This window comes from Canis lupus, chromosome 3 (genome assembly GCF_048164855.1).
Source record: "Canis lupus baileyi chromosome 3, mCanLup2.hap1, whole genome shotgun sequence".
Lineage (NCBI taxonomy): Eukaryota > Metazoa > Chordata > Mammalia > Carnivora > Canidae > Canis > Canis lupus.
The window spans coordinates 86382369-86400916 of NC_132840.1; the positions used below are offsets into that span (position 1 = coordinate 86382369).

At 44.0% G+C, this 18548-nt stretch overlaps 1 protein-coding gene and 1 long non-coding RNA gene across 8 annotated transcripts in view; both read left to right on the forward strand.

Moving 5' to 3' along the window:
• NTM (neurotrimin) overlaps positions 1–18548 on the forward strand; it is a 941158-nt gene that overhangs the window by 839246 nt on the left and 83364 nt on the right. The window lies entirely within an intron of this gene.
• Positions 8277–13023, forward strand: LOC140631257 (uncharacterized). The gene is made up of 5 exons (XR_012028896.1): positions 8277–8348; positions 11262–11425; positions 11631–11726; positions 12522–12672; positions 12781–13023. It is a non-coding gene; the product is annotated as an uncharacterized lncRNA (long non-coding RNA).

Genomic DNA, 18548 nt, shown 5'->3' on the forward strand with positions numbered 1-18548 from the left:
GAGGCCGAGGTAAGAATCAAGGGTGACTGAGATTTGTAGCCGGTGCCATTGGCGACTAGCGATACCATTTTCTGCTGCCAAGAACTCCAAGAGGAGCAGATTTGTAGGTGGAAACAGGAGCTTGGAACCTAAGGTTCACAAGTGACGATGCTAGCAGAGAGCTGGCTATGTGAGGGTGCATGGGCTAGAGGAATAAATGTGGGGATTAGTAGCATCCTCATGGCATTCAGCCCTGTAAGGCAAGCTATCACCTCCTACAAGGTGAGGATGGTTATATGGTTATAGGATAGTTTTGTGGCCTGGGCCTTGGGGCATTCCCATACTGGGGTGCCAAGACAAGAGAATGAGCCAGCACAGATAGTGGTGAGGCAGCAGCCAGAGAGTGACAAAGGTAATCTGAAAGATAAGGAAGAGGATGCTTCCTAAAAGGGGAGAGTGATCCTTGCGTGTCCCTTGGAAGACAAGGGAGATGGGGAGCTCAGAATTGGTGAAATGTACTTGCATGAGACCCTGGCTGGTGACAATGGTTCTGGTGCCAGAAGATATGGGGCAAGATTGATTGGAAGGGGAGAGAGTGAGTTGGATGGATGGAAAGGGTAATAAAGTCCTTGAGAAGTTTTGCTATAAAATATGGCATGATGTAGGGTTAGTTTTTGGAGGGGAGTGTGAGGGTAAAGAAGGATATTTTCCCAAAGTCCAGTCTGCAGCCTGGCTTTCCTTGGCCATCTCTTGGCTATTATTGCTGTGTAATCATAGTGGTCCTTGAACAGCATGAATTTGGACTGCCTGGGTCCACTTAGATGAGAACTTTTCTTTTTTTTATAAATACAGTATAGCACTGTAAATGTATTTTCTCTTCCTTACTGTCTTCTTAATAATATTTTCCTTTCTGTAGCTTCCTTTATTAAAAGAATACGGCATCAAATACATGTAACGTACAAAATACATGTTAACTGACTGTTTATGTCATTGGTAAGGCTTCCGGTTGACAGGCTATTAGTAGGTAGGTTTTGGGGGCTCAAGGTTGATATGTAGACTTTCAACTGCACAAAGTCTCAGCACCCCTGATCCCCATGTTGTCCAAGGGTCAGCTATACTTGTGTTAGGGATCTCAACTGTCCCTCCTCTTTGGGTGAAATAAAAGAAAGAATTAGCTAAGACTGGTCTGTGCTTATGGAGCAACCTATACACTTTGAGTGATCCCAAAATTTCTCTATGTGGCTTTTGAGTGATCTGGGAATTCAAAACCAAAGTCTCCACATTGCTAAAGCAACTGACTGTCTCTGACACTAAGGAACATTGTCTGGAGATGAGACTCTGCTGCCAAGTCCAGTGGAGATCCCACTGAACATTGGCAGCTAAAGCACTTATGGGAAACATTGCTTGGAGTGTGAAAGAGCCCACGACAAGGAGCATCAAGGATGATATCTGCTTATTTATCAACCCCCCCCCCTTAGAGACCAGGGAAGAAGTTCTCAAAGTCCTCAATATTTGCCCTTCCATGACCAGATACTCAACTAGAACAGAGTATTTGAATTCATCTATTCCTCACCACCAGAACAGGAACCCAGTTAGCCTTGGGCAGACACCCCTTTGGCCACAGAGGATTATCCAGGTGAAACCCTTCCAGGAAGCTCCAAAGGGGATGGGTTAGGATGGCCAACTAAGTACCCTGGAAGAGCTGACAAACACAACCCAAGTTCTATTCTGGGGGAGACAGCCGTCTGGGGAAAATATTTTAGTTCTCTGCAGATGTATGCCCTGGAAATTATGTAAACATCTCTGCTGCCTCAGTGTTGCTGAGTTTAGGTCAGACAGAGTAGAGGGAGCAGATAATCTGTGCTTAATCTGGACTAATGTTGGAGATGGGAGAGAGTTCACCAACCTGGAAAAAAGTACCAGCAGTGACAGGTAGTGACATCTTCTCCACCTAATCCTACAAGTAAGTTCCTGAGAACTCTTCAAAGTATTTCTCCCTCACAGTCCTAACAAACTCCTTCTCATTGCCCACATTACCCTAGAGGCATTTCTTCCCTTTGAGAGGGGAAAAAGGCCCTTGATTGTTATGGCACATTGTGAAATCCATGGAAGAGTTGGAAAGAAGTGGTTCCATCTGTCTTTGCATCTCTGTTTCCAACCAGAACCCTTGGCCCTTGAAAATCAAGGGCAACTTAATGAATGCGACCACAATGTTTACATCAACATAATTTTGCTTTCTTTGGCTTCACTGCCAAGCGTCCACACTGGCCAGTCCTTGTTCTTCTCTTAAACGGCCACATTCCTCTGTGTTGATGTTTTCTCTCTTTATCACAGCACTTTTCTAGGCCTCTTGATTTTGGTCACTCAGGTGTTGTCATGGCAATGACATCCTCAGTAGAGTGGTGCTGCTCATGTTGTCATGGTTATAAGAACCTCTTGATGAGAGCCCTACTTCATTGTTATAATGCAGACAGCAGTAAAGGACCCTAGGATCTCAGCAAGCCTGGATTCTTAGGCTAGGAGCTAGTGTTTCTGTGCCTAAAAATGCAAGTGGCAGTAATTAGAGAAATAGCAGCAGTCTAAAATGGTTAGATTCTAACCATATGGAAAGAAGACTGAAAGAGGGATCATCATCATCATCATCATCATCATCATCATCATGATAACCAAAATTTTTAAAGTAGTTGTCTATGTTCCAGGCACTATTATAACCATTTCACATGCATAAACTCTTAAATTTTCTTGACAAACTTGTGACGTAGGTGTTATTACTGTTCTTTTATAGTTCAAGAGACTGAGACCCAGAGAGCTCACATAGGTAACCTGCTCAAAGACGTACACTACTATAGGGTTGGACAAGATGTAACCAGGCAGGTGGGTTACAGAGGCTCCACCCCGAACCCATAGCTCTCCTGCTTACTGGGTGTCCTATTTTTTAATCTATAGCAAAAACCAAGATGAATCAACCCATTCACCAAAGGACATGCTAACTTAGATCATCTTTTTTTTTTTTTGCTAGAATTCAAATAGTTTCTATTTTTATGCCATTTTTAAATTTTAAAATCTTTTCATTTGATTCTCTAACAACCATAAGAGGTTAGTATTGCTATTAGCTTTATTTGACAGATGAGAAAATCCAGGTTGGAAAAAAGCCCTATGATCTTCCAGGAAATGGCTCTTAGACTGTGTGACAGACAAGGCCTGAATACATGGCCACCACTGATTCAGAATCGAGGGCTTTGTCCTGCCCTGGTGCATAACAGACCCTGTGGACGGTGTGATATAGCCCTAACTCTGGGCTATCACCAAACCACCTACAGCACATAATTGCTCACAGTCAACATAATAGTGATAGAAGGAATAAAAGGTAGGCCTTGCAATGTCATTCAGGTAGCCATTTGTCCTCTTTTGCCCTCCTTATTTTATGCCTAATAACTCCACTATTAATGGTAGCTACTTTCATCTATCACAATCTAGGCGGAAGAGCAGCAGCCTTCATTCCATTCCAACTGCTGCCATTGACTCTCTGCTACTTTGAGCAAGTCATTTAACCTGTGGAAGAATCCCAATAAAAGGTTAATTACAGCTCTATGTCTATGCTGATCTTCAGAAAATGACAATTAAACATAAATAAGTTACTTAGAAGCTGGCCTCTGAGAAAGTACAGCTTCTAAGGCCGAAGGAGCTCAGGCCTAAGATTTGATGAATCTTCTCATTTGAGTACGAGGAGATTGGAGGGAGATATACTGAGTGGAGGATGACACTAAGGTTAATAAAGGCGAAAAAAAAACAAAACAAAAAAACAAAAAAACAATAGTAGCAGAGGCTTATAACGTTCTTTTTAATGTGCTAACATTTTACCTATATCAACTCCTCTAATCTTTGGAACTACCCTATGAGTTTAGCTGCTATTATTATATATATATTTGACGAGTGACAAGACTGTTAAATAGTTTGCTGAAGGTCAGGTAGCTAGTATGGGGTAGAGCTTGAAAGTGAACTTTGCCTTCTGGATCCATCTGCAGATACTGGCATGTTGTCTCTTTCATGGGCATGGGCTGGGTTCCAGAAACCACCTGAGCATCATCAGAGGCATGACATGGTGAACTTTCAAGACTTGAGTTTTTATTATATGACTCGCGAAGCATAGCCCCCTTGGCCACATTGCCCACCCTCTCTGAGCCTTAAGCATCTTATCTGTAGAGTGAGGATCATGATGGGATGTGTACCTGGGCTTGTTGTAAGGATACGTGTGACAATGGATGTGAGTACATGCCCTGTGCCTGGGATAAAATGAAGTCTCAATAAATGTATGTCTCATCAAAGGTGGTGCTGTCAGTGAGCATTAGTGTCTTATTATGTCTGCCATTGACAGGTAGCATCTTATCTTATTTTTAAAAATTGACAGGGTTTTCCTAATACTTGAATAATGTGTCAAAGGTCATATGTTACAAGTCAAATGTGGCTGTCCAATTTTTGTGCCTTTCCACAATACCTCGGTTCATCCACTAGAGTTTGGCCCATACTATTTTTAGATGAACTCTTGGTACACAGGTTATCATTTCCTTTTGACAATCTTCTCCAGAGCCTCAGTTTCCCCTTGAGTCAAACCTCCAGCTGCTTCTAAGATTCCCAGTGGAAACTCCCGGTTCCTAACAAATGCCTGTTGAGCAGAGATGGTGAATACCTGACTGCCCATTGGCTTTGCACCATCCTTTCTTTCACCTGTAAAAGAAAACGTTCATAATTAGCAGCATCGGATTTGGGGAGAAATGGAAGTTCCATTAAAATAGCAGAAAGTAACTGAAGTTTAACCAAAAATAATAATACTGTGTCCTAGGTTTAATAAACAAAAGCACAAATAGAAAAGGCTATTTCTAGCCTAAAAAAAAAAAAAAAACAATTTATCTGGTATATAACGGTCCAGTCTTGAGGCGGGATGTGCCCTCCTCATCTCTGGTAAGCAGTGTTCTAGCCACGTAAGTGAAGTGCATGCAGCCATCAGCTGGGATACCTGTCTCTCATCAGGGACATGAGGTGAGACATAAAGTCTTCTCAACTCCCACTTCCAGGAATAGTAACTTGGAATTAGATGTGATGCTGTCCATGGGGCTTGATAACATCGAGATGCTTTGCTGCTCTCCTCATGTGATACTTAAATTAAACATTGGCTTTGAGGATGTTTCCATGTGCCTTTAAAAATGAAAACCCTTTTCTCTGCCTAGCTAATCGATAGGGCAGCCTAGTGGGAGAGGACCCGTCTGCTGCCCTCCCTGAGTGCCATGGCTGCTGAGTGAGTTGAAGGCAAAGTGAGAGAGCCAGGAGGGTCACAGCAGTGTTCCTTTCAAGATCCAAGTCAGATACAAAAGGGAATTAAAAACTTCACATTGAGTTGTTGTCACTCTCCCCGTGTCTTGCCTGGGAGGGTTCTCCAGCTGGAGAGCACTGAGAACACAGCCCTTTGGAGCTATTACAATTCATATTGACTATAAACTTCCCACAGCGCGAATAAGGGAAGGAGGTGCTTGCCAAGTGCTGGGGGGTGGGGAGGGCAATGCAAGTTATTTCACCATCTGATGATATACACCACATTGGGAAACAGGAGGGGGAAAGTAAAGGAGAAAAGAGAGTAGAGTGTGTTGGGAGGCTGGCAACTGATCATCCAACATCCCTTGGTGAAACTCGGATAAAGGCTACAGGTCGAGTGAAAAGCAACAGACATCCGGGCCCTTCCACCCAGCATGTATCTTCACTAATGGAGCTTGGTTGCCTCCAGTCTATATCCGGGAAAGGAGAACCTGCAACACACAGATGCCACCTGGCATCCTGGGGTCACAGATGAGAGGAGGTAGCAGGGAATACTGTAAAGGGAAGGCCACTGTTGTCAGGACACTTGATTTGACTCTCTTGTTCTGCCAATTAGGAAGGGAGTAGCCTTCAACAAGCCAGTTAACCTCAGTGAACTGGTGCCTCATCTGTGAGATGGGATCACAACACGAGATTAGCAGTCCTCCATCACAGGTGCTCCCTAAACACGAAAACATCACGTGCATGGTCCTTCTTTAAGGTTCTGTGTTAATCATGCAGAGCCTCCAAGCAATGCCAAGCAAGTCAAGAAGGCAGGGAGGAGAGCCGGAATCCCAGTACAGAGCAGTTTTCTAAGACAAGGATGTTTTCACTTTTTTGCAACATAAACTCAAAAAGCAAGTGTCGTAACCCTTGATTATGACTGTTGGTATAACAGCAGCAATTATCATTTGGTAAATCTTATATTTATTTATGCAGCATAATTAATTTGAATGTCCACCTAAGCATTTTACCAGTGCTACATGGAATGTAGCCCAAGTGAGTGAGGGGAGTTGAATCTGCTTAAAAAGAGCAGGATAACAGGACACGAGTGTGCAGGCCAGAAACCAAAAGGGAGATCACAGGCCAAAAGGCAGAGTTGGATCTGTGCTAGTTTTAGAATCAGTCCAGGGTCTCTGACTTCCGAAGGAGTCAGGACCTCCGAGCCAGCGCTGGTTCTTCTTGCCCTATTTCATGACACCAGAGATCTGCAGCCTGTGACCAACAGGCCACATCTGACCTCCAACCTGCTACCTGCTTTTGAAGAGCCTGTGAGTTCAGAAACAATTTTCCACTTTTAAATGGTTGGAGAATAGCTAGAGAAAAATAATACTTCATGACATGTGCAAATTATTTGAAATTAAAATGCTTTATGGGAACATGAGACAAAGTTTTAAGAGAACACAGCCATACCCATTCGTTTACAGCGGCTTTTGTCTTGCAGTGTCAGACTCGAGTACTTGAAACTACACCATATGTCCTACAGAGCCTGGAATATTTATCATCTAGTCTTTATAGAGAAGAAGTTTCCCAATATCTGTGCTACACGAAGACCTGCTCTTGACAGTTCTGATCACTGCTATCAAAATTCTTATTTTTATACCTATCCCCTTCCCTGGTTCTCTTTCTTGTAATTCCGTGACCTTGCAATTAGGATCCTTCTCATCCATGTTCAAAACAGTGCTCCTAAGGGTGGCCCGTCAGAGCATGGCCCCAAGCCATTCCTCAAGGACGCCTCTCCGGCTCACAGCTGCAGTGCTCTACTTGCGAGAGCTCTGTTTTGACTTCCTCTATCATGAGGTACTCATTTGTCGGGCCCCAGAGGAGTACTTCTGTTTTTCACACCATTCTACGCTCTTCCCACTTTGTCTTTTTTTGGGGTTGCTTTTGTTTGGGGGTAAGGTAGGGGGTGGATGGATCATGAAAATAAACCCTAGCCCTGGATCTTTGATCTCGTTAGCTTAAAACATGCTCACTGGCCTGCTGTTGATTCCAGTTTTACCCTCAGGGAAGTTTGTTCAGATGCTGTTCCCGCTTTTCTTTTTCACATAGTGTTTTGTGCTAACATCAGAACCTGCCTTCACTAGTAGTTTTAATGATGGGCACCATCTTCCAGGAGGAACACATTTGCATTTAAATCAGCACCTTCCAACCATCCCAAGTAATTGCAGACTCCCGAGCTCTTCTGGTTTCACATCCACATTTGATGGTCACCAGCATTATCCCCCCTCTCCCATTTCTGTCTAACCCCTGTAGCGCTGAGTTTATTTGGCAAGACAGGTCTTATGTTTCCTGGATGATCACGGTCATATGAGCTCTACTCAATTTATTACATTCCTTTTGAATTCCTCAGGCATCTCCGAGATGAATAGTCTTTCAGAATCCCATCATTATGATTTCATAGTTTCAAAAATATTTTACACATTATTATAATAATAATAATTTGACCAATGAGAAAAAGGATCATTCTGTCAAAGAGATTTATTTTCTATTGAGATGTACTTTGAAATCCTGTCACTCACTTTCAAAGTGAATCTCAGTTTTTATTCAAAAAATTAATTAGTGGTTATTGCCAACTGTTGGAAGTGCAGGTGTTATTTATATTCTTCTTCTTAACTTTTCTACTTTTCAAAATGTTTAATATGTGTTTGCAACAATTTTTATCATCATAAATTTAACCTTTAGAAGTAGATTTTCAATTTTCAATTCTAGTACAATATGCTTCGAAGAGACAATACATTGAATTAAGAAGGCGAAGCCATAATTTGCTACCAGCAAATTGCTGTATCTGAGACTAATAATTCTCTCCATAGGACAAAGCCAAGGTCTATTGGCTTATTTCCCCTTTTGCTGTGACTCCTAGAGCTCCATGAGATCTTAAGACTGTTCCAGATGATGTCAGAGTCATGATATTCCCTAAGTGTTACCAAGGGATACATTCTGGAACAAAGCTCAGATTCTAAAGGCAGCCCAAATGGGTTTTCTGATACAAAGGTAGATGGTCATCTCTGCTTCCATCTTCGGTAAATACCATTAGAATCACCTTCAGACTCTGGGGAGATGAAAAATGCTAGAGTCCTCCAATCTGCATCAGTGGGAGGTGGAGCCTGTTATCAAACACATATCAAGCTATAATTGTTCACTGTGCATATGTGCATATGTATGGATACACATGTGCGCATGTGTGTTTGGTCCACATCTGCGTCCTTAGGTCCCATTTATCTCTAGCCTCCAGACTGTTCTTCCAACTGCATTCTAATGACATTGGATTGAAAAGCGATGAGAATGGGCAGCCCCAGTGGCTCAGCAGTTTAGTGCCGCCTTCAGCCCAGGGCCTGATGCTGGAGACCTGGGATCAAGTCCCAAGTCGGGCTCCCGGCATGGAGCCTGCTTCTCCCTCTGCCTGTGTCTCTACCTCTCTCTCCCTCCCTGTGTCTCTCATGGATAAATAAATAAAATCTTTTTAAAAAAAAGTGATGAGGTTTTAGAATTAGCAGTATTATAATTTAGTACTTTGGGTAACACTGGAATAGAAGGAAAAACTATTAAAATTAATTTTTGGTCTTATTTTTTTTTCTTTTTCCCTCTCCCTTTGTGAGTCCCTGGTGGTTTACCTCCATGTTAGCTGAGGTAATTTATGTTGAGACACATGGGACTCAGAGGCTGTCCCCACCTGGAAAATCAGTGGTTAAACAGTAGACTGAATCAAGTGTCCTATGTGTTTTCCAAGATAGTTCCACAAAATGATATATGGGCCTGCTGATGATCAGGGCCATATGATGCTGATGATCATTAGGGCTTTTAGAAGTGAACCCCCTGGAAAAGCTTGCAACTAATTAATGTTCACCTTTGCATATATGGTCTCTTTGAACAATAGGGTATTGTTGACAAGCACCAAACTTAGTACTTCCTCATAACCTCAGTCATCAGCAATGCTGGGAATCTTTGAAATTCCTTTCATGGAAGAGTTGCTTTAAAAACTAGGAGTACACTCAGGGGCTCCTGGGTAGCTAAGTCTGGTGGGCATCTGCCTTCAGCTCAGGTCATGATCTTGGGGTCCTGGGATCAAGCCCTGCATCAGACTCCTTGCTCAGCGGGGAATCTGCTTCTCCCTCCCCCTCTGACCCTCCCTCCTGCTCCTACTCTCTCTCTCTCTCTCTCTCTCTCACACACACACACACACACACACAAATAAATTATAAATCTTTTAAAAATAGGAATACATATACCCTTTCATCAAATATTTGTATATGGGGCAGCCCCGGTGGCTCAGCAGTTTAGTGCCGCCTGCAGCCCAGGGTGTGATCCTGGAGACCCTGGATCGAGTCCCACGTCAGGCTCCCTGGGTGAAGCCTGCTTCTCCCTCTGCCTGTGTCTCTGCCTCTCTCTTTCTCCTCTCTGTGTATACTCATGAATAAATAAATAAAATCTTTAAAAAATATTTGTATATGTAGATATTTATACATACATATATAAATGGTTGTATGTATTATATAGATCCATCAAATTCATTATATATATATATAAAACAATATATATATATATATATCTATATATATATATATATATAAAACATCTTATCATTCAATTCCAAATGACTGTTTACAAAATACAGGCTATGCTTGAAGAATGATTTGCTCTCTTTGAGGTTATTAAAAAGCATCATTTAGTAACCATACTTGGGAATGTATTTCTTGCCAAGCTCTGTGCAGAATCCTCAACACCTCCAATCACATTTAATCTTCATAACAGCCCGATGCGATAGGTACCCTAGAGTCTCCATTTTACGGAAAAGAATGTTAAAACCTCAGAAAGGTTAGGGAAGTTTTCCAAAGGCACACAATAGTGACTCCTGTGGCTATTATTCATTAGCTCTTAGAGTATCTATAGAAACTAGTTTTGCACGAAGGGAAACAGCACGGTGGAAAGCTTAGACTTTGGAATCAAACAGACCTGTGTTCGGATCTTAGGGCCTCTGTTTCATCTGCTTCGGTCAGTTTCCTCGTTCATAAGTTGGTAATAATATATATTGCTGAAAGTAGGAATGCATGACTATTCTATGTCAACTCTAGGCATAAAAGACATTTAATCAAAGGCCGTAATGATTACTCATGTTACAATGAAGAGATGATGGCCAGACCTATCTATACATGAGTTAACCATGGGATGGACAGAGCAATGGAAAAGGTTTGAATCAAAATCAGAGAAGCTAGACTACCACTAAGGAAAGGCAATATTGGTGTTAATAAGTGGTATTGAGCCCGTCCATCAGCTGCAGTAGAAACCCCTTCGCTGGACAATGAGCTGCTTTCATGACTCCCTCCTGTGCAGCGGGGTAGAGCAGAAGCAGGGCTACGGGACTTTGGTGTTCAGGTCACAAAAGACAATGAAGCTCTCCCCGGTTTCTCATGGGATGCTAGCTGGGGAGCCTTCGGCCACCACCTGAGAAATACAATTATCCTGAAGTTGACATATGGAGAGACCGTGTGAGGAGACCTCAAGAGAACAAGAAGCAAGGGAAGCTCAGATCCCCAGGCCCAGCTGGAGGAGTGGGGGTGGGCAGACCTGGAGAGGGCCCAACCTCAGTCAACATCTGGCTCACAGCTGCATACAAAGCCATGGCGAGGTCACCTGGCTGAGCCCAGACCACTCCAGCTCCACAGGCAAAGTGGCATGACTGTTGTTATGAGGATCCGTTGGGGGTGGTTTGTTACTCAGCAGTAAATTACTAGAACCTGGGCACATCATATGAGGAAGCCACAAAATTGCTCACTTGGATATATTGCCCTTCCTGCTTCTCACCTTGGTTTCCCCTTCTCCCTCCACTTTGTACCTCTGGCCAAAGACAACGTCATCCCTGATGATTTTGGTCACATGGGGACGTCCCAGGCCCGTGATGTATGATCTGATCTCAGAGTTTTCCTTTTGGATTTCAGGAAACTGTGGTGAGCCTGGTGTTTCCTTCAGATTTCACGGAGCTTCCAGAACTGCAGACGGCTAAGTTAAGCACTGTGTCCTGAGAATTAGCTCACTGCTCTCTCTGCCTTTGGGCCAGAGCACCCACAAAAACGAGGAATTTGCCGAAGTCTGTCATATAAAGGTCCCTGGTTTTCTAACCCATAAGTTAACGTTTGCTCTCCCTGACAAAGTCTCACCATTGGAGGCTATGGTATCCTCTCTGGATCCATTGCCATCCCCTCTTTCTGGAATCCTCGGGCAGAGGCCTAAAGCCACTGTCCCTGTCATTCCCTATAAATCAGAAGCAGGGCAAGTAGAAACAAGGGAATTTCTCACTCTCTCCACAGCCAGAGGAAATCAAAGAGCAGAGAAAGATTTGGAACACTTGAGCAGAGGATAAAAACTTCATCCTACCCTCAGCCAGTCCCAGGCCTGGACTCCAAGTAAATTAACTGAACCATTTCAATAGGCTTGAATTCTGTCGGCAGCTCAACCATCCCCTTGTTTACTGTTGAAATAATTACTACTTTGCCATAATATTAGCTCTGAGCCGTGACTCCATTACCATTATCACTGGAATATTACCCATTTATTATGTCCCAGCAACCCTGGAAGATGAATACTGGGCTTCAGAGACCAATTGTTTTACAACAGACAGGATCTTGGTGTGCATTGTTTAATGAGGTAAACTACATTATAGCCAGCATTAATTTGGCCGCAGTGCATGCCACTAAATCACTCTTAACCTGTAAATCTGCCACTGTTTTTGATGTGCACTTCATCAGTGAGGAGGGGACACATCACTTGATAAGGGGATGAGGCTGGGAGTGGCGAGGAAAGGGTGAAGGTGAGAAAGTCCATGTTCCTGGGTGCATGAGCAAGACAAGACTGTGGAGGTGTGGATGAGTCACAGCAAGCAGGAGGAAGGAGCAGAGGGAGTCCACTCATCCTCTGATCCTTTCGGGCAAAACTCCTAAGAAGATGGAAAAGAAAGGTGATGTGATGGGTTAGACATAATCAATATGCCTCCCCTCCTGCAGCTCAGGAGCATGGATTCACAGAAACCATTTTCTGATCACTTTTAGCTCTTGTCTTCTTCTATTTGACATCCTCAGTATGACCACGGCAACCCACAACAGGCAGATGAGGGGAAGCAGAAAGCAGAGCTAGACAATAAGATTGTCTTTTGGCACAAGGGGTGGTAGAGACGCCTGGAAACATGCAGTTCTCATTTGCAGAGCTCACAGGAGCCTGCGTGTGGGTGCACAGAGCTCATTGCCTTGGATGGAACACAGCTGGAAGCACACCAGGGGAACACAGCGGCAGATGAAAGGAGTTTCTTCATCAGGACTCCCTTGTCACTTACAGTCCTGCTTCTCAGACTTTAAGGTGCATATAATTACCTGGGGATCTTGTTAAAATGCATGTTCAGTAGGTCTGGGGTGGGGCTGGAAATTCGGCATTTCTAACCAGAAGCCAGGGATGCTGATGCTGTAGGTTCGTGGACAGACCACACTGAGAAGTGAGGGCCTACCGAAAAGGGAGGAGCCTCTTCCAGCAGAAGCAGCTTTGCCTTCAGAAATGCCAGCCCTGGGATCCCTGGGTGGCGCAGCAGTTTGGCGCCTGCCTTTGGCCCAGGGCGCGATCCTGGAGACCCGGGATCGAATCCCACGTCGGGCTCCCAGTGCATGGAGCCTGCTTCTCCTTCTGCCTATGTCTCTGCCTCTCTCTCTCTCTCTGTGTGACTATCATAAATAAATAAAAATTAAAAAAAAAAAAAGAAATGCCAGCCCTGCCTTGTACAGAGCATGCTCAGAACCACCTGAAGAAACAGCAGGGTTGCCCCTACTTCAGAGGGGGGCAAGTGGAAATGTGTTGCTCTGCTCCATCCGAGGCTGGTGACTTCCACATAGGTCCTGGGGGTGAGTGAGGCATCAGAAGTGAGAAATAATGTTCCAGGAACAAGAGAACAGAAAGACTGCCAGAAATTGGTGCCTTTGGTTTTTAGAGTGGAGAGCACTGTATTCCCAGAGTGTCCTAAGACATTACTTTTATATTACAAACTGAGAAAGAATCAAAAGGGTTTGAATACAACATTGGACTCTTGAAACCTCAATCTAATCATCTTCTTTAAAGAGAAATATATTCTCTGTCATGCCACTTGTGAGTTTCCCAAAATTACCTATGTTCTTAATTTTGGAAACCTTTTCTCCACACGACCTAAATACACTTGAAGCTTAAGCAGTTGGGCTACATATCCAGCCCAGGTAGTCAGGGTTGAATTTACCAAAATTGTTTCCTAGAACATTCTAGAGGGTTTTTGTTCTCTTTAAACAGTGGAGCTGACATCCTTCTCAAAAACTTTTCTCAGTTTACCCCCACCAGTCTTCTCAAGTAGCACTGAGTTTTTCTGAAAGAGACCATGGAGGAAGGGAGAGAAAGAAAGGGAGAAGAAGGCCTTTGTGATTTAATAGATAATCTCAGGAGTGACAGGAGCTGGCAGACAGTATAAATTGGGAACATCTTTTACCGTATATCTTCCCTAACAAAGCTTTTTGTAGTATCCATTTTGGAAACTTAGTATTATTATTTTTATCTCAGGGCATGCATCTGAAGAATAATGACGAGGTGTGAGGATGTGCATATCTTTCATTCTTTATAATACTAGAACAACAATACTAATTTTCCTTTTTAAATTTAATTATAGTTCAGCAAAAGAACACTACCAAGTTAATTTCCTATTATCTACCAAACTATTCCACTAGCAGTTGAATAATATTTATATGGTTTGAGAGTATTATGCTTTCCCTGGTTCATTTGTCCATCCATCCATCCATCCATCCATCCATCCATCCATCCATCCATCCATCCATCTGTTCATACATCCATTTAGAAGCATTTATTTAACATCTAACTAGATTCCTGTAAAACTGGAGAAATAAATAGATTGGAAAAATAATGATGAATGAGGCATGGTTACTGCCCTCAGGGATTTCACAATTTAACAGCAGAGGCAAACACATAAATAATTTATTGTGATACCATTTGGTACGTTCCACTTGTTCTCTACCTCCCCTAATCCTGCAAACAGTTTGCTTTATTGGAATTACCTATAATTCTTTTTACTGAACCAGAGACAAAAGCTGAGTAGAATCAAGCCGAAAGCTAAGAGTGTAAACTTGGATAGAATATTGAAATAATGATTATAAGTCTTCTGGTGGGGGGAGGTTCCAATACAACAAAATACTGGCTCTTTGTCTCAAGTTCCTCGATTTTAAAATTAAGCTATCCTAACTTGGTTATTCCATCTCAAGAGCGATTTTATATACTCCGATGATAGATTGCATTGTTTCAAACATGGTGGATCCCTCAGCTACTGTCCACTGTCGACCCTACATATTTGACAGAAAAATACCATCCTGCTGAAAAAGCTTTGTCACTAGTCTTTATTGAAGCAACCAGACGTGGGAAACTCTACTGAAGAAAATCTGTTCAAAAGAACTTGATAGTGGGATCATATTAGAGGGAAAAATTCCAAACTCTGTGACAGATGTGTCCTTAATAAAAGGCATTTTGATGTATCAAACTGAGGGATTTAAGCAGTTAACCAGTAATACTGGGGATAGGAGAGTTCCAAATGTTTCTTTTGCATGTATTATACTTCCTATTAGAAAAATTAATCATGACTTAAATAATGTGTATGTATGTGTATGCATATATATATTTATATGTGTATGTATATATACATATTTATATATATTTATATTTATAAATATATATATTTATGTACATATAAAATTTTATCTATATATACACTGTGTGTATATATGTAGACCATATATGTTTATAAGTAAATTTATATTAACATATAAATATAAATATATTAAAATATATAAATGCAATATATAGTATATGTAATAAATATATATGACAATATATGAGTGGTATAAACACATACATGCATAGAGTTAGGTTTTCCCATTTGGCACACGAACACATCTTGTTTGGTTGAGATTCATGTGGCTGTTTTTCTGATGTGAATTTAACATTTATTGAAATGGTAGCCATGTGTTGGACACAGTACTATGTAATTAAATTTAATATTATTTAGTCTTCATCCCCTCGTAGCAATACAATTCAGTGATGTCTAGTTAAATGAGCCAAATTAACTAAGGGGATGTTTCAACTATTGAGCAGGGACAATCAGAATAACTCAAAGTTATAAATGCAAACAATGTCCTTTCTGTAGCTGGCTCTCTCCAGGAACCTTCACCTCCTCCTCTAACCTATCACATTCTTCTCCATCAACTGAAGTTTAGTAGTGAGTTGCTCCCAACTCCTAACACTTAACCCTAAGATGTAGCTAAAAATGGGGGGGGGGGGCTTACTTAAAAGCTAGATGAAAATGCCAACATGCTTACACCCTCCTGTCCTGCTCCCTGATTTCTGGTACATCTATCAAGCCCAATTGCCCATAAACATAGAAATGCTCTGTTAAGTAGCTGCGTTTGGGAGGAAAAATGTAAACTAGCCTTTGTTGTGATGGTTTCGGGGTATGTGTTCTGTATTCTCTCTCCCTTAGAGGCAAATTTCTGTGGGTAAAACGTGTATTATGCTATCGTATGCCATCCCAGCCTTTGTTCAAGTGCACTTTGCAGAGGCACGATAGATTGTGGTAGTTTGATATCATCTCCTTGGATTCTCTCATCACATTTGTTTGTCTTGGTTAAGAATCCAGAAGCCCTCAGCAGGTGCTGTCCATCCTTAGCCTCAAATCAACCACTCAAGCCCTCACCATCCTGGGGGACCCTCTGGATGGCAAGCCTTCTTTCTTTGCGTTATCGTCATTTATCCACCTTCAAGGAAGGCAGCATCTTAACAATAACTTTATACAAGATGACTGAAGCCTGGAAGGGGGTGTGGGTGGTGGTGGGGGTCATCCTGAGTAAATTCTTGGAGATTTTCAACTTGTAAAGACAAATGGTGCATTTTTAAAGGGGCTGCTTGGTTCAAAATAATAATAATAACAATAATAATAATAATAATAATAATAATAAAGGTGGGGAGGGGACAAGAGGAAGAAAGAATATCCAAGGAAGAAGAGGAAGTCATGTGGGCATCTCAGTTATCTTTCTCCTACACTCCTTTTCAAAGAGCAAAGAAATCCCCTCTCAGACGCCGGCAGCCAGCCCAGCCTGTGCAGGGATGGAGGTGGGTTTCATGTGGGCCAAGTAGCCACCCAGTTTGAAAGGAAAACAAGAACAGCTAGGAGTATCTGAGATTCGTGAGATCGCTCCACAAATTAAAACCTTTTATCAGCCTCTAATAGCTGTGCAAACTAATTATATTTTGGCCAAACTTTGCCAATGACTCCCTCGAGGTATTATTATAAAATTTTGAGCTTGGAAATGCGTCCCCATTCTGTCAACATCAGGATGTTTCAGCTGCAGGATTCGGGCTCCAGCTCATTTTAGCTTCCATGATGTGCTTTGCATAAACTGGCATTTGCGCCCTGGTGTGGCCGGGAGGGTCGCAGAGGGAGCACAGCTGTACTTAAGAATATGCACGGGGGTGTATTCCTGGCCGTCGGACCCGACGCAGGAGCGGAGTTGCCAGGAGAATCCATTCTTGCCCCAGATTGTAAGGAGACACTGCAGGCTTCCAACCCCAGATGTAGAGGCTCACTCAACATCTCGGTGGAAACAGCTTCTAACTTGGGGGGGGGGGATTTCACCTCCCTTCTCAAAGCTTCCCTTCTCCATATGTGGGAACAGCACATCTTAATGTCACTGCTCAAGTCCTTGGGCAGGTTTTAGAGCAAAATCTTGAGGAGGGGGATTTCTCCAACAGCTTGATAAGGAAGTCAGCGAACGCTCCTTTGTCCCAGAATTTGGTTTATGGGTGAATAAGGGCTCGCGCCCTAGAGAGTCCAAATAAAAGCCATTGGTCGGTCAAGGAGCGCGTATCTAAGCTGCCCAGGCACCGGGGCATCATGCGAGGAGTGACGGCAGCCTTGCCCTGGGAAGGCCCCAGCTCCCTTCTCTGGGCCGGTGCTCCTGACAGTCCTCCACCTGGCTGGCCCCAGAGAGTGGAACCTCCTGCAGCAGATGTACCCCCCACGGGCACAGAGCCCCCCGAAACCAGCAAAACCCAACAGGACGGGAGAAGCCTGGGGTTTTCCCTGCCCCCTAGCCTGCTGTTGGGGCGCAGCGCCAGGGGCCGAGAGATGCTGTTTCTTTCCTTTGCTTCCTTCCTTCTTCCCTTCCTTCCTTCCTTCCTTCCTTCCTTCCTTCCTTCCTTCCATCCAGCCGAAAGCAGAAGTCGGCGCGGGATGACCTTCCGGGGCTCTGGGTGCCCTGGTTCAGTGGGTTCCGACCCCTGCCGGGGTGACCGCCAGCAGCTGTGGGCCTCAGGCGCGGCCAGGAGCCTGGACTGGTCCGGGGACAGAGTGGGGCCGGCCCATCAGCCCGCAGGTGGCCCAGAGCAGAGGCAGGGGGGCGGCCGGGCTGCTGCCAGAGTCAGGCCCCCCCTCACCACAGGGTCCCACGTTCATTTCGGTCTCTGCCATCTGCCATCCCATCTCAAAGGCTCCCACGGTGGTTTCATCGATTCTTGATTTCTTTCCAGTTGTCACTAATTATACCGCACATCAGTAAATCATCCCAGGCCGGGCTGACAGGGAGGGAAGCGGGCTGCCTGCTGCACGGAGCCTCCCGGCCACACCTGCGCCAGGTACCCCGGGGCACCCCGCCGATCAGGGCGCCCAATCACCCACGGCCACGCCTCCGACCCTGGGCCGCCCCGCAGATCGTTCTCCCCCTGGGGCCTGCTTCAGGCTGTACAACCACACTGGAGGAATTGGGGCGCCTCTGGCCAGAGGTTTTCGTGACGGTCTTGATATTGAAGGCAGCCGAGGTGAACGGTGATGCCATCAGCTCATCTGGAGTTTTGGGAGGTCAGGACAGCTCTTTGCAAATGCATTAACAATGCAGCGGGTAGATTCATGGGTTCTGGCATGGGGTGTAAAGGTTTGCATTTTCAAGGTGCACCCTGGGTGCTTCTGGGTGGCAGACCAGCATCCCACGGGAAGGGCCGCTGAGCCCTGGGTCTCACTCTGCCTTGCTCTGGCTGGAGACTCTAAGTGACCTGTTTGTGGGTGGGGTGGTGACGTCCTCCTGTCCACCTTGCTGTTCTAATACGGACACAGGTTCTCTCCGGACACAGGAGCTACATGCACAGCCCAGGGGCACAGGCCGATGGCTGTT